This window comes from Mobula birostris, chromosome 20 (genome assembly GCF_030028105.1).
Source record: "Mobula birostris isolate sMobBir1 chromosome 20, sMobBir1.hap1, whole genome shotgun sequence".
In the NCBI taxonomy this organism is placed as follows: Eukaryota; Metazoa; Chordata; class Chondrichthyes; order Myliobatiformes; family Myliobatidae; genus Mobula; species Mobula birostris.
The window spans coordinates 46,807,848-46,830,998 of record NC_092389.1 but is presented as its reverse complement, the minus strand read 5'-3'; the positions used below and the strand labels follow the sequence as shown (position 1 = coordinate 46,830,998).

Sequence of the window (23,151 nt, the reverse complement as noted above, 5' to 3'; positions counted from 1 at the left end):
GATTGAGTGAACTCAGCCTTTTCTCCTTGGAGCGACGGAGAATGAGAGGTGGCTGATAGAGGTGTACAAGATAATCAGAAGCATTGATTGTGTGGATAGTCAGAGGCTTTTCCCCAGGGCTGAGTTGGCCAGCACGAGAGGGTAAGTTTTAAGGTGCTTGGAAGCAGGTACAGAGGAGATGTCAGGGGTAAGTTTTTCTACGCAGAGTGGTGAGTGCATGGAATGGGCTGCCGGCAGAGGTGGTGGAGGCGGAAACAAAACGGTCTTTTAAGAGATTCCTGGATAGGTACATGGAGCTTAGAAAAATAGAGGGCTATGGGTAACCCTGTGTAATTTCTAAGGTAGGGACATGTCCAGCACAGCTTTGTGGGCCAAAGGGCCTGTATTGTGCTGTAGATTTTCTTTGTTTCTAAGTGTCAATATTCCCACCGCTGTCTCTCCCTCCCTCAACCATACAGGTAAAATATCATCAACACGTTATCTACGGGGGAGGCAAAAGGACTGATGCAACATGACAGTGGTTTACAAGCTTTAAGTATATTTAATACGTTTTGGAAAGAGATACATTTACAAAAAGCAGGAGGTTAAGGACTAAAATTTTCACTCAGTAGATCAGTAAGATATAAAATGATTCCTTCTCAAATTTAAGCAGCGTTGTATCATGTCCAAGACGGAAGAGTCTGGAGCGCAAGTGGACAGGGGCATCAGTGCACTGTAGAGGCGTTGCATCGCCTAGGAACGGCTGAAGCGGTTTTCTGCAGATCATTGCCAACGTGGACTGTTACCACCTGCAAGATGAAAAGTGAAAATTTACTTTGAACTTGGAACTTTGAAAAATTTTCTATCGAAGTATGTACAGTATTGTGCCAAATTCTTAGGGGCAGACACACACACACAAACATATATACAAATAGCGTGCCAAAGACTTTTGGACAGCACTGTAGTAATTTTATGCATTACACTATACTGCTGCTGCAAAAAAATACAGATTTCATTATGTATGTGAGTGATGATCAATCTGATTCTGATGTGGGTCTCTATTGTGGACTGGGAGAGGGGGGGATCATGGTTGGGAATAGGGGAAGGGAGAGGCAGTGAGTGGGAAGCACCAGAGAGACATCTGTAATGATCAATAAACCAATTGTTTGGAATCAAATGGCCTTGCCTGGTGTCTCAGGGCTGGGTGTGTCTGCAACCACACCATCCAAGTGCACTGGCACTCCTCCTCTGCCACCTGACCCACACCCCTCCCGCGGTGCACCACCCTCGACATTCCCAACATTCTTTGCTCCTGCCAGATTTACAAACTCGATCTCCGCTCCATGTTGACAACTACAGGGCCGTGTGCAGAAGTCTCAGGCACCCTAGCTAGATAGATATGTAACGCTCGGCTCGATCAACTCACGTCCGTCTAGGGGAACTGCCGGAGGCCCTACCAAACTGTGTACTCACGTTTGCATAGGTGCTATGTAATGCACCCCGATACAAGCCCACACTGTAAAATATCAGTCAATACACAATGTACAGTTAAGTTACACTTTATAACTCTTTTTGGTGGTGTGGTTAGTGGACACAAAAAAAAACAAAGGTGCCACTCAGTAAATTTGTCAGATTTGTGCACCAAATTGAGTCGTTGGAGCTCACACCTCCCCGATCCGTCCACGAACGACCTCCGAACCTCCAACAACCTCCGAACTGTCGAATTCCGGTATCCGCCGACCGCTCCTGCACTTGTCTGTCCTCTTCACTCGCCTTGAGCAGGTATTCAAATTGGCTGTGACATATATGTGAATAGGGCTTCTTATAATGTCAGGCACTAAACCAAGATAAAAGAAATACATGAATTCCCGAGCTCCACAGAAATACAGTGATAGTTACGACATTAACAAGATTATAGCCTATCACTACATTTCAATGTATAACTGGTACAATAAAACATATAATACTTAATTTAATAATATGACAAAGTATTGCATGGTTGTACACACTAATTATCATAAAATATAATTATCAAGCAAGTAAAGTAACATTGTTTGCTCAGAAGCCTCACTGTTAGTGAGAAAAATTTACTTTTGTATTCGTGACCACCACAGATGTCGCCTTACTTATACAACTGAGTCAAAGCAGACAGCAGGGCCTGTAGTGTTGAGCAGTGTTCCTAAGCAGGTATAAAAATAACAGAAATAAAGCAAATAAGTTTTTTACACCTTCAGCCACCTATATTGGAATCAAGTATGAAATAAGAACATCTGATGAACTATTGGTAAAGCCACGAATATTGGTGAATATTAGTATCAAAAGCGGTAGGTTGGCAACTCTGCCTCATACCGTTTCTCTTGCAGAAATGGTTGGACAGGAAGTGTACCTGCGTGTGTGGATACTCACAATATCCTCACACACCGGGTATTACATGGTTAGACCAATACAGATCCTGTTTAGTCTTTAAATATATGAAAAGTGAAAGAAGCTTGAATCTTTACAGAAATTATAATCACATCTATACGAATAGAAAATATCATATTTTGGAAGTGAGAAATGTTAACCGGAGGAGAGCAACCATTTGGGAGGGTTGGAAATGTATTTCATCTCGTTCATTGCTCACTAAATTACTCTTTTTCCTATCAACACAAAGAGAAAAGGAGCCTCTTTCCAATCAAATATAGCGGCCGCTGTTAAGTTCCCCGCTTGCATATTTTGACATTTTTTACAGAGGTGCCGGAGTGGCACTCCAGTGAGATCCGGCAGCACTGCACCCCTGGTTGAGGGGTAATAACTGTCCCTGAACCTGGTGGTGTGGGTCCTGAGGCTCCTGTACCTCCTTCCTGATGGTCGAGGGGTAATAACTGTCCCTGAACCTGGTGGTGTGGATGTGTTCTAGGACTACGAGAGGTTATGTAGGATGTGTTCTGGTGTCCATGAGAGGCTGTGCAAGATGTGTTCTCGGTCCATCAGAGGTTGTGTAGGATGTGTTCTGGGACCATGAGAGGTTCTGTAGGATGTGTTCTAGGTCCATGAGAGGTTGTGTGGGATGTGTTCTGGATCCATGACAGATTGTGTAGGATGTGTTCTAGGTCCATGAGAGGTTGTGTAGGATGTGTTCTGGGGTCCATGAGAGGTTGTGTAGGATGTGTTCTGGATCCATGAGAGATTGTGTAGGATGTGTTCTGGGTCCATGAGAGGTTGTGTAGGATGTGTTCTGGGGTCCATGAGAGGTTGTGTAGGATGTGTTCTGGATCCATGAGAGATTGTGTAGGGTGTGTTCTAGGTCCATGAGAGGTTGTGTAGGATGTGTTCTGGGGTCCATGAGAGGTTGTGTAGGATGTGTTCTGGATCCATGAGAGATTGTGTAGGATGTGTTCTAGGTCCATGAGAGGTTGTGTCGGATGTGTTCTGGGACTATGAGAGGTTGTGTAGGTTGTGTTCTGGGGTCCATGAGAGGTTGTGTAGGATGTGTTCTGGATCCATGAGAGATTGTGTAGGATGTGTTCTAGGTCCATGAGAGGTTGTGTCGGATGTGTTCTAGGTCCATGAGCGGTTGTGTAGGTTGTGTTCTAGGTCCATGAGAGGTTGTGTAGGATGTGTTCTGGGTCCATGAGCGGTTGTGTAGGATGTGTTCTAGGTCCATGAGAGGTTGTGTAGGATGTGTTCTGGGGTCCATGAGAGGTTGTGTAGGATGTGTTCTGGATCCATGAGAGATTGTGTAGGATGTGTTCTAGGTCCATGAGAGGTTGTGTAGGATGTGTTCTGGGGTCCATGAGAGGTTGTGTAGGATGTGTTCTGGATCCATGAGAGATTGTGTAGGATGTGTTCTAGGTCCATGAGAGGTTGTGTCGGATGTGTTCTGGGACCATGAGAGGTTGTGTAGGTTGTGTTCTGGGGTCCATGAGAGGTTGTGTAGGATGTGTTCTGGATCCATGAGAGATTGTGTAGGATGTGTTCTAGGTCCATGAGAGGTTGCGTAGGATGTGTTCTGGGTCCATGAGAGGTTGTGTAGGATGTGTTCTGGGGTCCATGAGAGGTTGTGTAGGATGTGTTCTGGATCCATGAGAGATTGTCTAGGATGTGTTCTAGGTCCATGAGAGGTTGTGTAGGATGTGTTCTGGGGTCCATGAGAGGTTGTGTAGGATGTGTTCTGGATCCATGAGAGATTGTGTGGGATGTGTTCTAGGTCCATGAGAGGTTGTGTCGGATGTGTTCTAGGTCCATGAGCGGTTGTGTAGGTTGTGTTCTAGGTCCATGAGAGGTTGTGTAGGATGTGTTCTGGGTCCATGAGAGGTTGTGTAGGATGTGTTCTGGGTCCATGAGAGGTTGTGTAGGATGTGTTCTGGATCCATGAGAGGTTGCGTAGGATGTGTTCTGGGGTCCATGAGAGGTTGTGTAGGATGTGTTCTGGATCCATGAGAGATTGTGTAGGATGTGTTCTAGGTCCATGAGAGGTTGTGTCGGATGTGTTCTAGGTCCATGAGCGGTTGTGTAGGTTGTGTTCTAGGTCCATGAGAGGTTGTGTAGGATGTGTTCTGGGTCCATGAGAGGTTGTGTAGGATGTGTTCTGGGGTCCATGAGAGGTTGTGTAGGATGTGTTCTGGATCCATGAGAGATTGTGTAGGATGTGTTCTAGGTCCATGAGAGGTTGTGTAGGATGTGTTCTGGGGTCCATGAGAGGTTGTGTAGGATGTGTTCTGGATCCATGAGAGATTGTGTAGGATGTGTTCTAGGTCCATGAGAGGTTGTGTCGGATGTGTTCTGGGACTATGAGAGGTTGTGTAGGTTGTGTTCTGGGGTCCATGAGAGGTTGTGTAGGATGTGTTCTGGATCCATGAGAGATTGTGTAGGATGTGTTCTAGGTCCATGAGAGGTTGTGTCGGATGTGTTCTAGGTCCATGAGCGGTTGTGTAGGTTGTGTTCTAGGTCCATGAGAGGTTGTGTAGGATGTGTTCTGGGTCCATGAGAGGTTGTGTAGGATGTGTTCTGGATCCATGAGAGGTTGTGTAGGATGTGTTCTGGATCCATGAGAGATTGTGTAGGATGTGTTCTAGGTCCATGAGCGGTTGTGTAGGTTGTGTTCTGGGGTCCATGAGAGGTTGTGTAGGATGTGTTCTAGGTCCATGAGAGGTTGTGTAGGATGTGTTCTGGGGTCCATGAGAGGTTGTGTCGGATGTGTTCCAGGTCCATGAGCGGTTGTGTAGGTTGTGTTCTAGGTCCATGAGAGGTTGTGTAGGATGTGTTCTGGGTCCATGAGAGGTTGTGTAGGATGTGTTCTGGGTCCATGAGAGGTTGTGTAGGATGTGTTCTGGATCCATGAGAGATTGTGTTGGATGTGTTCTAGGTCCATGAGAGGTTGTGTAGGATGTGTTCTGGGGTCCATGAGAGGTTGTGTAGGATGTGTTCTGGATCCATGAGAGATTGTGTAGGATGTGTTCTAGGTACATGAGAGGTTGTGTCGGATGTGTTCTGGGACTATGAGAGGTTGTGTAGGTTGTGTTCTGGGGTCCATGAGAGGTTGTGTAGGATGTGTTCTGGATCCATGAGAGATTGTGTAGGATGTGTTCTAGGTCCATGAGAGGTTGTGTCGGATGTGTTCTAGGTCCATGAGCGGTTGTGTAGGTTGTGTTCTAGGTCCATGAGAGGTTGTGTAGGATGTGTTCTGGGTCCATGAGAGGTTGTGTAGGATGTGTTCTGGGTCCATGAGAGGTTGTGTAGGATGTGTTCTGGATCCATGAGAGGTTGCGTAGGATGTGTTCTAGGTCCATGAGAGGTTGCACAGGATGTGTTCTGGGTCCATGAGAGGCTGTGCAAGATGTGTTCTAGGTCCATGAGAGGTTGTGTAGGATGTGTTCTGGGGTCCATGAGAGGTTGTGTAGGATGTGTTCTGGATCCATGAGAGATCGTGTAGGATGTGTTCTAGGTCCATGAGAGGTTGTGTCGGATGTGTTCTAGGTCCATGAGCGGTTGTGTAGGTTGTGTTCTAGGTCCATGAGAGGTTGTGTAGGATGTGTTCTGGGTCCATGAGAGGTTGTGTAGGATGTGTTCTGGATCCATGAGAGATTGCGTTGGATGTGTTCTAGGTCCATGAGAGGTTGTGTAGGATGTGTTCTGGGGTCCATGAGAGGTTGTGTAGGATGTGTTCTGGATCCATGAGAGATTGTGTAGGATGTGTTCTAGGTCCATGAGAGGTTGTGTCGGATGTGTTCTGGGACTATGAGAGGTTGTGTAGGTTGTGTTCTGGGGTCCATGAGAGGTTGTGTAGGATGTGTTCTGGATCCATGAGAGATTGTGTAGGATGTGTTCTAGGTCCATGAGAGGTTGTGTCGGATGTGTTCTAGGTCCATGAGCGGTTGTGTAGGTTGTGTTCTAGGTCCATGAGAGGTTGTGTAGGATGTGTTCTGGGTCCATGAGAGGTTGTGTAGGATGTGTTCTGGGTCCATGAGAGGTTGTGTAGGATGTGTTCTGGATCCATGAGAGGTTGCGTAGGATGTGTTCTAGGTCCATGAGAGGTTGCACAGGATGTGTTCTGGGTCCATGAGAGGCTGTGCAAGATGTGTTCTAGGTCCATGAGAGGTTGTGTAGGATGTGTTCTGGGGTCCATGAGAGGTTGTGTAGGATGTGTTCTGGATCCATGAGAGATGGTGTAGGATGTGTTCAAGGTCCATGAGAGGTTGTGTCGGATATGTTCTGGGACTATGAGAGGTTGTGTAGGTTGTGTTCTAGGTCCATGAGAGGTTGTGTAGGATGTGTTCTGGGGTCCATGAGAGGTTGTGTAGGATGTGTTCTGGATCCATGAGAGATTGTGTAGGATGTGTTCTAGGTCCATGAGAGGTTGTGTCGGATGTGTTCTAGGTCCATGAGCGGTTGTGTAGGTTGTGTTCTAGGTCCATGAGAGGTTGTGTAGGATGTGTTCTGGATCCATGGGAGATTGTGTAGGATGTGTTCTAGGTCCATGAGAGGTTGTGTCGGATGTGTTCTAGGTCCATGAGCGGTTGTGTAGGTTGTGTTCTAGGTCCATGAGAGGTTGTGTAGGATGTGTTCTGGGTCCATGAGACGTTGTGTAGGATGTGTTCTGGGTCCATGAGAGGTTGTGTAGGATGTGTTCTGGATCCATGAGAGGTTGCGTAGGATGTGTTCTAGGTCCATGAGAGGTTGCACAGGATGTGTTCTGGGTCCATGAGAGGCTGTGCAAGATGTGTTCTAGGTCCATGACAGGTTGTGTAGGATGTGTTCTGGGGTCCATGAGAGGTTGTGTAGGATGTGTTCTGGATCCATGAGAGATGGTGTAGGATGTGTTCTAGGTCCATGAGAGGTTGTGTCTGATGTGTTCTGGGACTATGAGAGGTTGTGTAGGTTGTGTTCTAGGTCCATGAGAGGTTGTGTAGGATGTGTTCTGGGGTCCATGAGAGGTTGTGTAGGATGTGTTCTGGATCCATGAGAGATTGTGTAGGATGTGTTCTAGGTCCATGAGAGGTTGTGTCGGATGTGTTCTAGGTCCATGAGCGGTTGTGTAGGATGTGTTCTAGGTCCATGAGAGGTTGTGTAGGATGTGTTCTGGATCCATGAGAGATTGTGTAGGATGTGTTCTAGGTGCACGAGAGGTTGTGTAGGATGTGTTCTAGGTCTATGAGAGGTTGTGTAGGATGTGTTCTAGGTCCATGTGAGGTTGTGTAGGATGTGTTTTGGGTCCATGAGAGGTTGTGTAGGATGTGTTCTAGGTCCAGGAAAGGTTGTGTAGGATGTGTTCTAGGTGAACGAGAGGTTGTGTAGGATGTGTTCTGGATCCATGAGAGATTGTGTAGGATGTGTTCTAGGTCCATGAGAGGTTGTGTAGGATCTGTTCTAGGTCCATGAGAGGTTGTGTAGGATGTGTTCTGGGTCCATGAGAGGTTGTGTAGTATGTGTTCTGGGGTCTATGTGAGGTTGCGTAGGATGTGTTCTGGGTCCATGAGAGGTTGTGTAGGATGTGTTCTGGGGTCCATGAGAGGTTGTGTAGGATGTGTTCTGGATCCATGAGAGATTGTCTAGGATGTGTTCTAGGTCCATGAGAGGTTGTGTAGGATGTGTTCTGGGGTCCATGAGAGGTTGTGTAGGATGTGTTCTGGATCCATGAGAGATTGTGTGGGATGTGTTCTAGGTCCATGAGAGGTTGTGTCGGATGTGTTCTAGGTCCATGAGCGGTTGTGTAGGTTGTGTTCTAGGTCCATGAGAGGTTGTGTAGGATGTGTTCTGGGTCCATGAGAGGTTGTGTAGGATGTGTTCTGGGTCCATGAGAGGTTGTGTAGGATGTGTTCTGGATCCATGAGAGGTTGCGTAGGATGTGTTCTGGGGTCCATGAGAGGTTGTGTAGGATGTGTTCTGGATCCATGAGAGATTGTGTAGGATGTGTTCTAGGTCCATGAGAGGTTGTGTCGGATGTGTTCTAGGTCCATGAGCGGTTGTGTAGGTTGTGTTCTAGGTCCATGAGAGGTTGTGTAGGATGTGTTCTGGGTCCATGAGAGGTTGTGTAGGATGTGTTCTGGGGTCCATGAGAGGTTGTGTAGGATGTGTTCTGGATCCATGAGAGATTGTGTAGGATGTGTTCTAGGTCCATGAGAGGTTGTGTAGGATGTGTTCTGGGGTCCATGAGAGGTTGTGTAGGATGTGTTCTGGATCCATGAGAGATTGTGTAGGATGTGTTCTAGGTCCATGAGAGGTTGTGTCGGATGTGTTCTGGGACTATGAGAGGTTGTGTAGGTTGTGTTCTGGGGTCCATGAGAGGTTGTGTAGGATGTGTTCTGGATCCATGAGAGATTGTGTAGGATGTGTTCTAGGTCCATGAGAAGTTGTGTCGGATGTGTTCTAGGTCCATGAGCGGTTGTGTAGGTTGTGTTCTAGGTCCATGAGAGGTTGTGTAGGATGTGTTCTGGGTCCATGAGAGGTTGTGTAGGATGTGTTCTGGATCCATGAGAGGTTGTGTAGGATGTGTTCTGGATCCATGAGAGATTGTGTAGGATGTGTTCTAGGTCCATGAGCGGTTGTGTAGGTTGTGTTCTGGGGTCCATGAGAGGTTGTGTAGGATGTGTTCTAGGTCCATGAGAGGTTGTGTAGGATGTGTTCTGGGGTCCATGAGAGGTTGTGTCGGATGTGTTCTAGGTCCATGAGCGGTTGTGTAGGTTGTGTTCTAGGTCCATGAGAGGTTGTGTAGGATGTGTTCTGGGTCCATGAGAGGTTGTGTAGGATGTGTTCTGGGTCCATGAGAGGTTGTGTAGGATGTGTTCTGGATCCATGAGAGATTGTGTTGGATGTGTTCTAGGTCCATGAGAGGTTGTGTAGGATGTGTTCTGGGGTCCATGAGAGGTTGTGTAGGATGTGTTCTGGATCCATGAGAGATTGTGTAGGATGTGTTCTAGGTCCATGAGAGGTTGTGTCGGATGTGTTCTAGGTCCATGAGCGGTTGTGTAGGTTGTGTTCTAGGTCCATGAGAGGTTGTGTAGGATGTGTTCTGGGTCCATGAGAGGTTGTGTAGGATGTGTTCTGGGTCCATGAGAGGTTGTGTAGGATGTGTTCTGGATCCATGAGAGGTTGCGTAGGATGTGTTCTAGGTCCATGAGAGGTTGCACAGGATGTGTTCTGGGTCCATGAGAGGCTGTGCAAGATGTGTTCTAGGTCCATGAGAGGTTGTGTAGGATGTGTTCTGGGGTCCATGAGAGGTTGTGTAGGATGTGTTCTGGATCCATGAGAGATCGTGTAGGATGTGTTCTAGGTCCATGAGAGGTTGTGTCGGATGTGTTCTAGGTCCATGAGCGGTTGTGTAGGTTGTGTTCTAGGTCCATGAGAGGTTGTGTAGGATGTGTTCTGGGTCCATGAGAGGTTGTGTAGGATGTGTTCTGGATCCATGAGAGATTGCGTTGGATGTGTTCTAGGTCCATGAGAGGTTGTGTAGGATGTGTTCTGGGGTCCATGAGAGGTTGTGTAGGATGTGTTCTGGATCCATGAGAGATTGTGTAGGATGTGTTCTAGGTCCATGAGAGGTTGTGTCGGATGTGTTCTGGGACTATGAGAGGTTGTGTAGGTTGTGTTCTGGGGTCCATGAGAGGTTGTGTAGGATGTGTTCTGAATCCATGAGAGATTGTGTAGGATGTGTTCTAGGTCCATGAGAGGTTGTGTCGGATGTGTTCTAGGTCCATGAGCGGTTGTGTAGGTTGTGTTCTAGGTCCATGAGAGGTTGTGTAGGATGTGTTCTGGGTCCATGAGAGGTTGTGTACGATGTGTTCTGGGTCCATGAGAGGTTGTGTAGGATGTGTTCTGGATCCATGAGAGGTTGCGTAGGATGTGTTCTAGGTCCATGAGAGGTTGCACAGGATGTGTTCTGGGTCCATGAGAGGCTGTGCAAGATGTGTTCTAGGTCCATGAGAGGTTGTGTAGGATGTGTTCTGGGGTCCATGAGAGGTTGTGTAGGATGTGTTCTGGATCCATGAGAGATGGTGTAGGATGTGTTCAAGGTCCATGAGAGGTTGTGTCGGATATGTTCTGGGACTATGAGAGGTTGTGTAGGTTGTGTTCTAGGTCCATGAGAGGTTGTGTAGGATGTGTTCTGGGGTCCATGAGAGGTTGTGTAGGATGTGTTCTGGATCCATGAGAGATTGTGTAGGATGTGTTCTAGGTCCATGAGAGGTTGTGTCGGATGTGTTCTAGGTCCATGAGCGGTTGTGTAGGTTGTGTTCTAGGTCCATGAGAGGTTGTGTAGGATGTGTTCTGGGGTCCATGAGAGGTTGTGTAGGATGTGTTCTGGATCCATGAGAGATCGTGTAGGATGTGTTCTAGGTCCATGAGAGGTTGTGTCGGATGTGTTCTAGGTCCATGAGCGGTTGTGTAGGTTGTGTTCTAGGTCCATGAGAGGTTGTGTAGGATGTGTTCTGGGTCCATGAGAGGTTGTGTAGGATGTGTTCTGGATCCATGAGAGATTGCGTTGGATGTGTTCTAGGTCCATGAGAGGTTGTGTAGGATGTGTTCTGGGGTCCATGAGAGGTTGTGTAGGATGTGTTCTGGATCCATGAGAGATTGTGTAGGATGTGTTCTAGGTCCATGAGAGGTTGTGTCGGATGTGTTCTGGGACTATGAGAGGTTGTGTAGGTTGTGTTCTGGGGTCCATGAGAGGTTGTGTAGGATGTGTTCTGGATCCATGAGAGATTGTGTAGGATGTGTTCTAGGTCCATGAGAGGTTGTGTCGGATGTGTTCTAGGTCCATGAGCGGTTGTGTAGGTTGTGTTCTAGGTCCATGAGAGGTTGTGTAGGATGTGTTCTGGGTCCATGAGAGGTTGTGTAGGATGTGTTCTGGGTCCATGAGAGGTTGTGTAGGATGTGTTCTGGATCCATGAGAGGTTGCGTAGGATGTGTTCTAGGTCCATGAGAGGTTGCACAGGATGTGTTCTGGGTCCATGAGAGGCTGTGCAAGATGTGTTCTAGGTCCATGAGAGGTTGTGTAGGATGTGTTCTGGGGTCCATGAGAGGTTGTGTAGGATGTGTTCTGGATCCATGAGAGATGGTGTAGGATGTGTTCAAGGTCCATGAGAGGTTGTGTCGGATATGTTCTGGGACTATGAGAGGTTGTGTAGGTTGTGTTCTAGGTCCATGAGAGGTTGTGTAGGATGTGTTCTGGGGTCCATGAGAGGTTGTGTAGGATGTGTTCTGGATCCATGAGAGATTGTGTAGGATGTGTTCTAGGTCCATGAGAGGTTGTGTCGGATGTGTTCTAGGTCCATGAGCGGTTGTGTAGGTTGTGTTCTAGGTCCATGAGAGGTTGTGTAGGATGTGTTCTGGATCCATGGGAGATTGTGTAGGATGTGTTCTAGGTCCATGAGAGGTTGTGTCGGATGTGTTCTAGGTCCATGAGCGGTTGTGTAGGTTGTGTTCTAGGTCCATGAGAGGTTGTGTAGGATGTGTTCTGGGTCCATGAGACGTTGTGTAGGATGTGTTCTGGGTCCATGAGAGGTTGTGTAGGATGTGTTCTGGATCCATGAGAGGTTGCGTAGGATGTGTTCTAGGTCCATGAGAGGTTGCACAGGATGTGTTCTGGGTCCATGAGAGGCTGTGCAAGATGTGTTCTAGGTCCATGACAGGTTGTGTAGGATGTGTTCTGGGGTCCATGAGAGGTTGTGTAGGATGTGTTCTGGATCCATGAGAGATGGTGTAGGATGTGTTCTAGGTCCATGAGAGGTTGTGTCTGATGTGTTCTGGGACTATGAGAGGTTGTGTAGGTTGTGTTCTAGGTCCATGAGAGGTTGTGTAGGATGTGTTCTGGGGTCCATGAGAGGTTGTGTAGGATGTGTTCTGGATCCATGAGAGATTGTGTAGGATGTGTTCTAGGTCCATGAGAGGTTGTGTCGGATGTGTTCTAGGTCCATGAGCGGTTGTGTAGGATGTGTTCTAGGTCCATGAGAGGTTGTGTAGGATGTGTTCTGGATCCATGAGAGATTGTGTAGGATGTGTTCTAGGTGCACGAGAGGTTGTGTAGGATGTGTTCTAGGTCTATGAGAGGTTGTGTAGGATGTGTTCTAGGTCCATGTGAGGTTGTGTAGGATGTGTTTTGGGTCCATGAGAGGTTGTGTAGGATGTGTTCTAGGTCCAGGAAAGGTTGTGTAGGATGTGTTCTAGGTGAACGAGAGGTTGTGTAGGATGTGTTCTGGATCCATGAGAGATTGTGTAGGATGTGTTCTAGGTCCATGAGAGGTTGTGTAGGATCTGTTCTAGGTCCATGAGAGGTTGTGTAGGATGTGTTCTGGGTCCATGAGAGGTTGTGTAGTATGTGTTCTGGGGTCTATGTGAGGTTGCGTAGGATGTGTTCTGGGTCCATGAGAGGTTGTGTAGGATGTGTTCTGGGGTCCATGAGAGGTTGTGTAGGATGTGTTCTGGATCCATGAGAGATTGTCTAGGATGTGTTCTAGGTCCATGAGAGGTTGTGTAGGATGTGTTCTGGGGTCCATGAGAGGTTGTGTAGGATGTGTTCTGGATCCATGAGAGATTGTGTGGGATGTGTTCTAGGTCCATGAGAGGTTGTGTCGGATGTGTTCTAGGTCCATGAGCGGTTGTGTAGGTTGTGTTCTAGGTCCATGAGAGGTTGTGTAGGATGTGTTCTGGGTCCATGAGAGGTTGTGTAGGATGTGTTCTGGGTCCATGAGAGGTTGTGTAGGATGTGTTCTGGATCCATGAGAGGTTGCGTAGGATGTGTTCTGGGGTCCATGAGAGGTTGTGTAGGATGTGTTCTGGATCCATGAGAGATTGTGTAGGATGTGTTCTAGGTCCATGAGAGGTTGTGTCGGATGTGTTCTAGGTCCATGAGCGGTTGTGTAGGTTGTGTTCTAGGTCCATGAGAGGTTGTGTAGGATGTGTTCTGGGTCCATGAGAGGTTGTGTAGGATGTGTTCTGGGGTCCATGAGAGGTTGTGTAGGATGTGTTCTGGATCCATGAGAGATTGTGTAGGATGTGTTCTAGGTCCATGAGAGGTTGTGTAGGATGTGTTCTGGGGTCCATGAGAGGTTGTGTAGGATGTGTTCTGGATCCATGAGAGATTGTGTAGGATGTGTTCTAGGTCCATGAGAGGTTGTGTCGGATGTGTTCTGGGACTATGAGAGGTTGTGTAGGTTGTGTTCTGGGGTCCATGAGAGGTTGTGTAGGATGTGTTCTGGATCCATGAGAGATTGTGTAGGATGTGTTCTAGGTCCATGAGAAGTTGTGTCGGATGTGTTCTAGGTCCATGAGCGGTTGTGTAGGTTGTGTTCTAGGTCCATGAGAGGTTGTGTAGGATGTGTTCTGGGTCCATGAGAGGTTGTGTAGGATGTGTTCTGGATCCATGAGAGGTTGTGTAGGATGTGTTCTGGATCCATGAGAGATTGTGTAGGATGTGTTCTAGGTCCATGAGCGGTTGTGTAGGTTGTGTTCTGGGGTCCATGAGAGGTTGTGTAGGATGTGTTCTAGGTCCATGAGAGGTTGTGTAGGATGTGTTCTGGGGTCCATGAGAGGTTGTGTCGGATGTGTTCTAGGTCCATGAGCGGTTGTGTAGGTTGTGTTCTAGGTCCATGAGAGGTTGTGTAGGATGTGTTCTGGGTCCATGAGAGGTTGTGTAGGATGTGTTCTGGGTCCATGAGAGGTTGTGTAGGATGTGTTCTGGATCCATGAGAGATTGTGTTGGATGTGTTCTAGGTCCATGAGAGGTTGTGTAGGATGTGTTCTGGGGTCCATGAGAGGTTGTGTAGGATGTGTTCTGGATCCATGAGAGATTGTGTAGGATGTGTTCTAGGTCCATGAGAGGTTGTGTCGGATGTGTTCTAGGTCCATGAGCGGTTGTGTAGGTTGTGTTCTAGGTCCATGAGAGGTTGTGTAGGATGTGTTCTGGGTCCATGAGAGGTTGTGTAGGATGTGTTCTGGGTCCATGAGAGGTTGTGTAGGATGTGTTCTGGATCCATGAGAGGTTGCGTAGGATGTGTTCTAGGTCCATGAGAGGTTGCACAGGATGTGTTCTGGGTCCATGAGAGGCTGTGCAAGATGTGTTCTAGGTCCATGAGAGGTTGTGTAGGATGTGTTCTGGGGTCCATGAGAGGTTGTGTAGGATGTGTTCTGGATCCATGAGAGATCGTGTAGGATGTGTTCTAGGTCCATGAGAGGTTGTGTCGGATGTGTTCTAGGTCCATGAGCGGTTGTGTAGGTTGTGTTCTAGGTCCATGAGAGGTTGTGTAGGATGTGTTCTGGGTCCATGAGAGGTTGTGTAGGATGTGTTCTGGATCCATGAGAGATTGCGTTGGATGTGTTCTAGGTCCATGAGAGGTTGTGTAGGATGTGTTCTGGGGTCCATGAGAGGTTGTGTAGGATGTGTTCTGGATCCATGAGAGATTGTGTAGGATGTGTTCTAGGTCCATGAGAGGTTGTGTCGGATGTGTTCTGGGACTATGAGAGGTTGTGTAGGTTGTGTTCTGGGGTCCATGAGAGGTTGTGTAGGATGTGTTCTGAATCCATGAGAGATTGTGTAGGATGTGTTCTAGGTCCATGAGAGGTTGTGTCGGATGTGTTCTAGGTCCATGAGCGGTTGTGTAGGTTGTGTTCTAGGTCCATGAGAGGTTGTGTAGGATGTGTTCTGGGTCCATGAGAGGTTGTGTACGATGTGTTCTGGGTCCATGAGAGGTTGTGTAGGATGTGTTCTGGATCCATGAGAGGTTGCGTAGGATGTGTTCTAGGTCCATGAGAGGTTGCACAGGATGTGTTCTGGGTCCATGAGAGGCTGTGCAAGATGTGTTCTAGGTCCATGAGAGGTTGTGTAGGATGTGTTCTGGGGTCCATGAGAGGTTGTGTAGGATGTGTTCTGGATCCATGAGAGATGGTGTAGGATGTGTTCAAGGTCCATGAGAGGTTGTGTCGGATATGTTCTGGGACTATGAGAGGTTGTGTAGGTTGTGTTCTAGGTCCATGAGAGGTTGTGTAGGATGTGTTCTGGGGTCCATGAGAGGTTGTGTAGGATGTGTTCTGGATCCATGAGAGATTGTGTAGGATGTGTTCTAGGTCCATGAGAGGTTGTGTCGGATGTGTTCTAGGTCCATGAGCGGTTGTGTAGGTTGTGTTCTAGGTCCATGAGAGGTTGTGTAGGATGTGTTCTGGATCCATGGGAGATTGTGTAGGATGTGTTCTAGGTCCATGAGAGGTTGTGTCGGATGTGTTCTAGGTCCATGAGCGGTTGTGTAGGTTGTGTTCTAGGTCCATGAGAGGTTGTGTAGGATGTGTTCTGGGTCCATGAGACGTTGTGTAGGATGTGTTCTGGGTCCATGAGAGGTTGTGTAGGATGTGTTCTGGATCCATGAGAGGTTGCGTAGGATGTGTTCTAGGTCCATGAGAGGTTGCACAGGATGTGTTCTGGGTCCATGAGAGGCTGTGCAAGATGTGTTCTAGGTCCATGACAGGTTGTGTAGGATGTGTTCTGGGGTCCATGAGAGGTTGTGTAGGATGTGTTCTGGATCCATGAGAGATGGTGTAGGATGTGTTCTAGGTCCATGAGAGGTTGTGTCTGATGTGTTCTGGGACTATGAGAGGTTGTGTAGGTTGTGTTCTAGGTCCATGAGAGGTTGTGTAGGATGTGTTCTGGGGTCCATGAGAGGTTGTGTAGGATGTGTTCTGGATCCATGAGAGATTGTGTAGGATGTGTTCTAGGTCCATGAGAGGTTGTGTCGGATGTGTTCTAGGTCCATGAGCGGTTGTGTAGGATGTGTTCTAGGTCCATGAGAGGTTGTGTAGGATGTGTTCTGGATCCATGAGAGATTGTGTAGGATGTGTTCTAGGTGCACGAGAGGTTGTGTAGGATGTGTTCTAGGTCTATGAGAGGTTGTGTAGGATGTGTTCTAGGTCCATGTGAGGTTGTGTAGGATGTGTTTTGGGTCCATGAGAGGTTGTGTAGGATGTGTTCTAGGTCCAGGAAAGGTTGTGTAGGATGTGTTCTAGGTGAACGAGAGGTTGTGTAGGATGTGTTCTGGATCCATGAGAGATTGTGTAGGATGTGTTCTAGGTCCATGAGAGGTTGTGTAGGATCTGTTCTAGGTCCATGAGAGGTTGTGTAGGATGTGTTCTGGGTCCATGAGAGGTTGTGTAGGATGTGTTCTGGGGTCTATGTGAGGTTGTGTAGGATGTGTTCTAGGTCCATGAGAGGTTGTGTAGGATGTGTTCTAGGTGCACGAGAGGTTGTGTAGGATGTGTTCTAGGTCTATGAGAGGTTGTGTAGGATGTGTTCTAGGTCCATGAGAGGTTGTGTAGGATGTGTTCTAGGTCCATGAGAGGTTGTGTAGGAGGTGTTTTGGGTCCATGAGAGGTTGTGTAGGATGTGTTCTGGGGTCCATGTGAGGTTGTGTAGGATGTGTTCCAGGTCCATGACTACCAACTTTTAACCTACTTTAAGATCAATCTAACCCTTCTCTCCTTCTTAACCCTCTATTTTTCCATCATCATGTGTTCGTCTCAACATTTCTTGAATGCCCCTAATGTATCTGCCTTTAGCACCACCCATGACAGGGCGTTCCATGCACCCACTACTCTCTGCCTCTACCATCCCCTCTATACTTCCCTCCAATGGCCTGAAATTATGCCTCCTGGCATTTGCCATTTCTGCCTGGGAAGAAAACTCTGGCTATCCAGTTGATCTGTGCTTCTTATAGTCTTATACACTTCCATCAAGTCACCCCTCATCCTCCTTCGCTCCAAAGAGAAAAGCCTCAGCTGGCAAAACCTACCTTCACCAGACATGTCCTCTAGTTCAGGCAGCATCCTGGTAAATCTCCTCTGCACCTCACCTAAAGCTTCCACATCCTTCCTGTAATGAGGTGACTGGAACTGAACACAATACTCCCCAAGTGTAGTCTAACTAGGGTTTTGTTAGAGCTGCAACATTACCTCGCGCCTCTTGAACTCAATCCCCTACCTAATGAAGGTGAGCACAACATATGCCTTCTTAACCACCTTAACAACTTACGTGGTAACTTCAAGAGATCTATGGACCTGGATCCCAAGAACCCTCTGTTTCTCCACGCTGCTAAGAATATTGCTATTATCTTTGTAATCTGCCTTCAAATTCTAGGCCTTGGACCTGCTGTTGCTCAAGGCCTTGAGCTTCCTGTTGATAGAGGCTCCACGGCAACCAGCTCTGGCTCATCATCTGCTCTGACTGGAGACAATTCACAGCTGTGGCCCACATTCTTCCCCTCCCAGCTGCCTGCTCGCTGGCTTGGGCTGGAGACAATTCCTATCACTTGGCTGGTCTGAAGGAGACAGAAGAAAAAAAACTTTGAAAACAGCTGGCATTTTAAAACACTCAGTAAAAAACGATCTTGGCAGCCAGTGTCAGATGAACTTCCTGACCTTGTGACGCTCAGAATACCATTCAGTTTCGCCTCAGAGACTCAGAGAGGCGTGCAGAAGAATCCATGGCAATGGCACCAGTGACAAGAACACGATGTAGTCAAAGGTTTATTTTCATGATATTATAGAATAACATGACTCTAATAATGCCATCCCTGATACCGTAACAGGTCAGTGAGCAGCCCAGGGAGAGGGGACCATTTAATGCGGTGAGATGTGAGAAGCCCCAGTGCTACTCCCCTTTCAGACAGGTGATAAAGGCAGATTTATTACAGGCAATCAAATAATGGAGAGTGGGTCAAGAGAAACTGCTTTCAGCGGCAGGAGGGTCCATAACTGGAGGAAAGAGATTGAGGATAATTCTTAAATTGCCATAAATCTCTTCACTTTGGTTACTGAGATTCCAGTTCCTGGGTTTGGGCTCAGGCCTCTTGTTCAGTCTGGACTCAGCCTAGGCCTGGGTCAGAGGGGCAGTGAAGTAATTTCTTTTTAACATAGACAGTCGTGATTTAGAATTCACTGTCGCCTGGCCTGCTGAGTTCCTCCAGCATTTTGTGTGCATTATTTCAGATATTTCCCTGAAGGGTAAACGCCACAGGGGAGCTGGACTATAATGTGTGGTTAAAGGTGTAGTTGGGGGGTGGGGTGGAGATACATCTCTACCAAGGGAGGTGTAAGGTGCTCCTTCCCTCCACTAGTCTGCAGGTCACCCTTGGGCAAGGAATAGCACCTGCTTAGCACTCCCGATCAGGGTCACATCAAACCACGGAAGCAGGTGGTGGTTGGTTCTATGAACAGCCGGTGCATATCACAAGTCCTGGTTATACGACCACGGACGCCAGGCAGACAGTGTCTGAAGAGAATTCATAATGTCTAGGGTCACCCGTCTTGTAAAGACACTGCCCCAGAAGAGGTTTGCCATTGCCCACAGTGCCAAAGACCATGATTGCCCACATCATATGGCATGACACATAATGATGATGGTGAAAGGTGTAAGAAAGTAAAATATCCTTTAAACAGAGAGAGAGAGAGCGACATCACAGAATGTTACTGTACAGGGAGAGCTGGGGGGGGGGGTGGTCACAGAAAGCTAGCTGTGAGTAATGTAGATAACGACAACGACAAAGACAAATGAGATTCTACACACAAAATACTGGAGGAAATCAGCAAGTCAGTCAGCATCTATGGAAATGAATAAACAGTTGACATTTCCGGGACAAGGCCCTACATCAGGACTGGAAAGGGAAGGGGGAAGAAGCCAGAATAAATAAGGTGGGGAGAAGGGAAGGAGGACACACTGGAAGATTATGTGTGGAGCCAGGTGGGTGGGGGAGCGGGATGAAGTAAGAAGCTGGAAAGTGATAGGTGGAAAAGACCCAACTGTTAATGTCCTGGAGGGGCCACCATTGTCCAGAGTCTCAGCAGGACAGCCCACATAAATACTGTGGTACCAGAGCAGATTGGATGTTGAGGACTCAATGAAGACATCCCCATCTTAAGCCTCTTCCCTTCCTAATTCCCTTTCTCCCATGGTCCGCTCTCCTCTCCCATCAGATTCCTCCTTCTTCAGCCCTTTAACTCTTCCACCCCTCCCAGGGGTTCCCAACCTTTTACGTGCCATGGACCAGTACAATTAAGCAAGGGGTCTCAGAGTGAATGTAGCGAGGATGTTTCTCATGGTAGGGAGTCTAAGACCAGAGGACAGCCTCATAATAGCGAGGTGTCCTTTTAGAGATGAATAGGAAGATGAGAAGAAAGTTCTTTAGCCAGAGAGTGGTGAATCTGTGGTGTTTATTGCCACAGTCAGCTGTGAAGGCCGAGTATTTTTGTATATTTAAGGCAGAGGTTGGTCAGGGCATGAAGGGATAAAGGGAGAAGGCAGGAGATTGGCGCTGAGAGGGAAAATGGATCAGCCATGATGAAATGCAGAGCAGACTAATGGCCTAATTCTGCTCCCATATCTTGTGGCTTTATAATATTGGGAACCCCTGACCTAAACCCTTCCAGCTTCTAACTTTATCCATCTTCCCCCTTGCCTGGTCTCACCTATCACCTGCCAGCTTGTACTCCTTCCCTCCACGCTCCCACCACCTCCCAGTCTTATTCTGGCTTCTTCCCAGTTCCTTTCCAGTCCTGATGAGGGGGTCTGGGTTTGAAACATCGACTCTTTATTCCTCACCAGAGTTGCTGCCTGACCTGCTGAGTTCCTCCAGCACTTGGTGTGTGTGTTGTGGGTTGGAAGCTAAATATGCTTGACCCTGATGGACTGAGAGAGACACAACCTCCACCTACTGGCTGTTTATTAACTCGTAAACCAGTACAGGGAAAAAAAAGAATTGAATCTGCCTGATGGGTCCATTTCTTGCCAGATGTCTTGCTATTTCTTCTTTAATGATAGCTTTCAAGCATTTTCCCAACTACAGATGTTAAACTAACTGACCTGTAGTTACCTGCATTTGCCTACATTATTCTTTGAACAGTGGCGTGACATTCGCCATCTTCTGATCCACCAGAACCTGGAAGGGTCCAGAGAATTTTAGTAAATTATCACCAAAGCCTCCACTATAACTTCTGCCATCTCTTTCAGTACCCTGGGATGCATTCCATCAGGACCAGAGGACTTATGTATCTTCAGCCCCTCAAGTTTGCTCAGCACTACCTCTTTAATGATAGCTATTGTATCGAGGTCTTCACCTCCCATCACTTCCATAACATCTCTCTTTGGCATGTTACACATGTCCTTCACCGTGAAGACCAACACAAAATAGTCATTCAAAGCTTCTGCTAGTTCCTCGTTACCCAATATCAATTCCCACTTCTCATTCTCCCAGGAACCTACGTTCATTTTAGCCACACTCTTCCACTTTATATAATTATAAAAACTTTTACTATCCATTTTTATATTTTGTGATAGTTTATTTTCTTTCTTTATTCCCTTTCTTTATTACTTGCTTGATGGTTCTTTGTTGCTTTTTAAAGTTTTCCCAGTCTTCCAGTTTCCCACTACTCTTGGAGGCTTTCTGTTCACAAGCTTTTAGTTTGCCGCCTTCTTTAATTTCCATAGTTATCTCAGACTGGCTCTACCCAACCTTACTGTCCTTGCTTTTAACTGGAATATACTTTTATTGAGCACCGTGAAAAATCTCTTTGAAAGTCTTCCACTGCTCTTCAATAGTCCCACCATATAGCCTGTGTTCCCAGACTACACTACACTTGGTCATCCCATTATAGTCTCCATTGTTTAGACATAATACACTGGTTTTAGATCAAACTTTTGCACCCTCCATTTGTATGGGAAACTCAGTCATACTGTAATCACTCTTTCCAAGAGGATCCCTAACTACAAGATCACTAATTTTACCCTTCTCATTGCACAGGACCACAGTCCTCCTCAAGACTGTCTCGAGCAACTTGATTCACCCAATCTATGTGCAAGTTAGTCCCCCATGAGAACTGCTGTTCCATTCTTACATGCCTGAGATATTTCTGTTTATTGCCTGTGCCACTGTAATGTTATTATTCGGTGGCCAATCGACAACTCCCACCAGTGATTTTTAATACTAAGCCATTGTACCAATATTAACAATGCCCTCTCCCACCCCTTCAATGTTCCAACCTTATGCCCAGTAGGGACAACACACTCGGCTGTTCCAGAGGTAGCAGTACCGGGGGCAAGAATCACCCATGAGTCTAACAGTGAGGGGGGTGGGGTGCTCTTTGACATAGGAATGGAAGTGTACCTGACCTTGCACTCAACGTCAGTGAGACCAAAGAACTGATTACAGACCTCAAAGGGTATGACGAGGGATCACACGTCAATCCTCATAGAGGGATCAGAAGTGGAGAGGGTGAGCGATTTCAAGTTCCTGGGTGTCAACATCTCTAAGGATCTATCCTGGGCCCAATATATTGATGCAGTTACAAAGAAGGCACAACTTCGGCTATATATCATGAGGAGGCTGAGGTGATTTAGTATGTCTGCAAAGACACTGGAAAATCTCTACAGATGTACCATGGAGAGCATTCTAATGGGCTGCATGGCCATCTGATATGGAGGTGAGGTGGGCACTGCACAGGACCGAAAGGAGCTACAGAAAGTTGTGAACTCAGTCAGCTCCATCATGAGCACTCACCTCCCCAGCATCCAGGACATCTTCAAGGAGCGATGCCTCAAAAAGACGGCATCCATCATTAAGGACCCCCGTCGCCCAGAGCATGCCCTCTTCTCATTTCAACCGTCAGGGAGGAGGTACAGGAACCTGAAGACACAAACTCAACGATTCAGGAACAGCTCCTTCCCCTCAGCCATCAGGTTTCTGAATGGACAATGAAACCATGAACACGAGCTCACTACTTTTCTCCCCCTCTTTTTGCACTACTTAATTAATTTAACTATTATCTACATACTGCCATTGCCTTTTGGTGCCACAGTAAGAGCCTTAATTGAGTGCCAGTCTAGTTGGATTTTCTCAACCATTTATGCCCAGAAAGTGCTGGCCCTCCGCTTTTCAATACATAACTGCTGTGTTTGGCCTCCATATGTCACATTCCCTTTCGTAAGACCATAAGACAAAGGAGCAGAATTAGGTCATTCAGCCCATCGAGTCCACTCCACCATTTCATCATGGCTGATCTCGGATGCCATTCAACCCCATACACCTGCCCTCTCACTATATCCCCTGATTCCCTGACCAATCAGGAATCTATCAACTTCCGCTTTAAATATACCCACAGACTTGGCCTCCACCACAGTCTGTGGCAGCGCATTCCACAGATTCACACTTTGGCTAGAAAAAATTCCTCTTTACTTCTGATCTAAAAGGTTGCCTGTCAATTTTAATGCCATGCCCTGTACCTCTGTATACTTCTATTAGAGGAAACATCTTCTCCACATCCACCCTATCTAGTCCTTTCAACATTCAGTAGGTTTCAATGAGATCCCCACGCATTCTTCTAAATTCCAGTGAGCACAGGCCCAAAGCTGCCAAACACTCCTCATATGTTAACTCCTTCATTCCCAGACTCATCCTCATGAACCTCCTCTGGACTCTCTCCAGTGACAATATGTCCTTACTGAGATAAGGGGCCCAAAACTGTTGACAACACCCCAGCTGCAGCCTGACTAGTGTCTTATAAAGCTTCAGCATTACCTCCTTGTTTTTATATTTTGTTCCCCTTGAAATAAATGCCAACATTGCGTTTGCCTTCTTTACCTCACGCTCAACCTGTGAAGTAACATTCTGGGAGTATTGCACAACAACTCCCAAGTCCCTTGGCACCTCTGATTTTTTTTTTTTT

General features: G+C 47.1%; 1 long non-coding RNA gene across 1 annotated transcript; it reads right to left on the bottom strand.

Moving 5' to 3' along the window:
- Positions 1-540: 540 nt before the first annotated feature.
- Positions 541-17,529, bottom strand: LOC140212688 (uncharacterized). The gene is made up of 3 exons (XR_011889772.1): positions 17,468-17,529; positions 1,647-1,816; positions 541-788 (listed from the first exon to the last, which is right to left on the bottom strand). It is a non-coding gene; the product is annotated as an uncharacterized lncRNA (long non-coding RNA).
- Between the last annotated feature and the right edge of the window lie 5,622 nt (positions 17,530-23,151).